The following is a 4,844-nucleotide window of genomic DNA, read 5'->3' as shown; positions in this document are numbered from 1 at the left end:
ACAATTGTGCTTCTTGACATAAAAATCTGATCTGTATTAAGACTACCAATAAAAAATATGTAAGGGATCGCAATACTTTAATCAGTTTTTATCTTTAAAAATGATGCATGCATGTAGTTTAAAATTCAAATGCTACTAAAAGGTTAATAATAAAAACAGTTATTTCCCCAAGCATCCCTAAGCCCAGCTCTGCAACCCAGAGGAAGCAGCTTTTAAATCTTCTATCTGTTTCCTCAGGTATTTACCTCTGTGTTTCTCTATTATGCTTGTAGTGTTCTTTGAGGATTTTACAATTTCCTAGACATTATTCATAGTCTATAACAGGACCTACCTCATAATAGTTATTGATAAATATTTGTTGAATGCATAACTTCTATTTAGATGCAGATTTGTCTGACACTCTCCCACCCTAATTCCTTTCCATATTCTCCCCAAAACAGTTATAATACAATTTTTTATTCTCAGTACTTAATGTCAACAGTATTAGAACTCTGGCAGTGCAGACTTTATTATCATGCAAACCATCACTGCAGAACAAAATATTGTACTTTTGGTTTTTTCTTTATTTGTACTATTTCTAATTTTTCTTGGAATTATAATCATTGACCAATTCTAAGTATCTCTCCTTTATATATTCAGACACTCCATAATATCTGTCAAGTACTCCTTAATATTATTTTCCAAAAGTACAAATATTTGAGACAGTCCACCAATTTTATTTCTCTCCTGAAAGCCTCTATCCTCTGTCCTTTCTGGACTTACTCCACAGACCGTATATATGACTGTCAACCTAGAGTTTCCGTTACTGCTCTCCTGTGACAGGGCCCCTGTATCTTAGAGATAACACTGTCTTATCTTCTAGTATTTCCACTGAGAGTCCAACAGGTGTATCCTCATCTCATTTCTGCTCCTTTATAGGCTTTGTGATTCCATCCCTCTATCTCTTGCCTATTTTCAAAGACCAGCTTTAGTTTTATTAATTTCTTTTTACTGTTTATTTGCTTCCTTATTTCATTAAATTCCATGCTTATCTATATTATTTTCTTCATTATGACTCACTTTTGTAGTTTGTTAAGGTGGAAGCATAGATTACTGATTTTAGAATTTCCTTTTGTTCTAAAATAATCATTTAATGCCAAGTTTCCCTATTAGCATTTTATGGCAGGATTTGAAATATTTTGATTAGTGTATCTTGATGTTCATTCAGTTCACATGTGACTTAGTCTGTGACTTCTTTTATGGTCTGTATGTTATTTAGAAATAGGCTTTTTAATTTTTGAGTATTGAAAGACTTTTCAGATATCTTCCCGTAGATTATTTATAGTTTGTATTTGTTGTGGTGAAGGGTACATACTCAGTATAATTCCAACCTTTTAAAGATTTGGTGGTTTGTTTTATTCCCCAGAATAGTTTATGTTCCGTGTACACCTAAAAGACTAGATATTTTGCTACTTCATGGTGGAATGTTCTAAAAATGTCAATTTGTAGGTATTTTCTATGTCCTTATTAATTTTTCTACTATTTTTATCAATTAATGAAACAGGAATATTGTAGTCTCCAACTAATGGTGAACTTGTCTATTTTTCCTTCCAGTTCTATCAGTTTTAGTTCATGTATTTTGAACTATTAATACATGAATTTATTTAGGAGTATTATGTTCCTTTATCATTATGAAATGTTCTTCCTTATTTCTAGTAATAATTCTTCCTTTGAAGTCTACTTTGTGTAATCCTGATATAGTCACTCCAACTTCCTTTTGATTGAAGTTTTCACAGTGTATCTTTTCCCATCCTTCAGATTTAGCTATTTGTGTCTTTATATTTAAAGTGGCTTTCTTGAGAAAGCATACAATGAAGTAACGCCCTTTATCCAATCTGGCAATCTCTGCACTTCAATTGGAATATTTAAACCATTAGCATTTAATTCAATTATCAATCACTAGGTTGAGTTTAAATCCTTCATCCTTGCTATAGGTTTTCTACTTCTGTCCATTGTCATTTATTCCATTTTTTCTTCTTCTTGCCTTTTTTTGGACTGAGGTGTTTTTTGATGATTTGATTTTATCTCCACTATTGGCTTAATAACTATAGCTCTCTTTTATTATTTAGTTCTTGTTGTAGATTTTACAAATTTGGGACACTTTGGTGGCTCAGTTGGTTAAGTGTCCAACTCTTAATTTTGGCTCAGGTCATGATCTCACAGTTGTGAGATCAAGCCCCACATCAGACTGTGCTGTGCATGGAGCCTGCTGGAGGTTTTCTCTTCCTCTCTCTTTGCCCCTCCCCCACTCACTCTCTTGCTCTCTCTCACTGAATAAATAAATTTATAAAATAAATAAATAAAATTTTGAAAAATGCATTATTTATCCTTTCTGTATTTTCCCCACCTGGAGTGTGGCATGGAAAATTCCTACAGGCAGATAAGCTGGTACAATCATTGGCTCATGATGTTTATTTCCCTCCTTTCAGGAATCAATTTAGTGCTCCCTGTGTCAAATACCTGGAAAATATGGTTTCATATCCCTTGTCTGGTTTCCTAATTGTTTATGGTGTAAGACAAAGTAGAAGTTCTTCTTTCATGCATGGAAATAGAATTCCACTTACTAACTCTTAACTATTTGTTATGACCATGTTGTGAAATTCTTCAGATTTAAAACCTAGATAGACAAATAGAAATACAAATATATATCTTCTTCAATCACATAGAACTTTTCTTTACTTATACATAAGTTGAAATCATAAAATCTAAAGATTAGAGTTGTTTTAAGATCATTTCATACATTGACTAATCTTGTTTAGAACTTGGCAAATTTTAGCCAGCATGAGGCAAGTGATTTTCCAGAGGCTTACATTTATCACTTGATAGTTACTCAACAGAACCTACCAAATTACTTCTGGCAAGCAAGTTATCAGAAGAAAAATATAATATTCTCTTATAAATGATGCTTCCCCCTATTTTTTCTTATTGGGCATAAAGGGGAAATGAAGAAAACCCACCACAAGAAGATACAACAGCCCAACATTTTGACTTAGGAATACCAAGATTCCTTCCAAGAACCCCCTTGGGCATCTACATATAATTACCATCAGCTCAAACTTATTAATGATAGGTTATTAATGATAGGTTGACTCTAAAAACAAACAATAAGTAGTAATTTGGAAATCAATATATAAATAGAAACATGGTAAAGCAATAAGACAGATTATTTTAGAGGATACACAAAGGGGCCAAGGATGGAGTGACCACTAAGGACAAAGGACATAGGGCTATGCAAAAAGGGGGAGAAGGGAAAACGTCCATCTTACACACAAATTGTTTTGCGCTTAATCTATAAGTTGCAATATATTCTATTTCTACTTCACCTACTCCTAATCCTGATTCAACCTGAACTTTCCTCTCAACGCAGTAGAGACTAATCAGTCTGAAACTATTCCTCAGTAATGTTATTTTATTCAGGAGAAACTTCATTCCATGCGAGTTTTTCATGCCACAAAATTGTTTTTTCCTTCCAAATTTTTATTAAATTCTAGTTAATTAACATATAGTGTAATATTGGTTTCAGGAATAGAATTTAGTGATTCATCACTTACAAATAACATTCAGTACTCATCACAAGTGCCCTCCTTCATAACCATCACTTATCTAGCCAATCCCCCACCCCCTTCTTACATCAGTACTCAGTTTGTTCTCCAGTGTTATGAGTCTCAAAACTATTCTAGCTCTAATAAACACAAAACTATTTTTAAAAAACCTTTTTTAACTTTCTTTAGCTGAACTTTGCCACCTACCCAGAATGATACAGCTCAATGCCAAAAAATGCTACAGATCAATAAATCAGAACTAGTATAGGTAGGAACCTGACATCATTTTTTAAAGCTCCCAAAATGATTATTATGTGTAACCGGAACTAAGAATAAGTACCATAACACCTCAAGTTCAATGACAAATTAAAACAAATTCCAGTTGCCTAACAAAAATTTACACTTCTCCAGCAACAAAATATTTGAAAAATATTTCCACATTTTATTCTATTATTTTTTAATCTTGGGAATTGATATAATAATTCCATTTCTTTCTTGAATGTGGAGGTTCAATTTTGTCACCCAGTAATTGGTAGTAATTATCACCTCACATTACCTAGATTTGAGATAAGGTTACAACATGTTTTCATTTCATGGGTGACATCTTGTGATCTCGTCAATAACAAGGGAGATTCTCTTTCTGGAGCAAAACTCAACTCAAAACCCATTAAAAAAACATACTTATAGTTATTAGTAGCTTACTTGAGGAACATAAAAGTGGTAAAATCTCCAAGGATAGCCACTTTTTGGTCATTTTCATGTCCTCCAAACCGTGACAAATTGAATACTATAAAACATTAGAAATAAGGAGACAAACCAGAAAGAGTTAAGACAATTACTCAGGACAGATGCTAGTAACTAGCCTCATTAGAAAGATTCATAAATAGCCTTTCATGAGCTCTTCTCTCCCATCCCCACAAGGCTCGCAGTCACAGGAGAATGGCTGCCGAAAATCACTCTACAGTGACCGAGTTTATTCTCAAGGGCTTGACAAATCGGCCAGAGCTCCAGCTCCCTCTCTTCCTCCTCTTCCTTGGGATCTACTTGGTCACCATCATAGGGAACCTGGGCATGTTCACACTGATTTGTCTGAATGCTCAGCTTCACACCCCCATGTACTACTTCCTCAGCAATCTGTCACTTGTGGATCTCTGCTACTCCTCTGTCATTACCCCTAAAATGCTGGTGAACTTTGTGTCAGAGAAGAACATCATCTCCTATGCAGGCTGCATGTCCCAGCTCTACTTCTTCCTAGTGTTTGTC

The sequence above is a fragment of the Suricata suricatta genome, chromosome 11, assembly GCF_006229205.1.
Source record: "Suricata suricatta isolate VVHF042 chromosome 11, meerkat_22Aug2017_6uvM2_HiC, whole genome shotgun sequence".
In the NCBI taxonomy this organism is placed as follows: domain Eukaryota; kingdom Metazoa; phylum Chordata; class Mammalia; order Carnivora; family Herpestidae; genus Suricata; species Suricata suricatta.
This window is presented reverse-complemented; position numbering follows the sequence as displayed.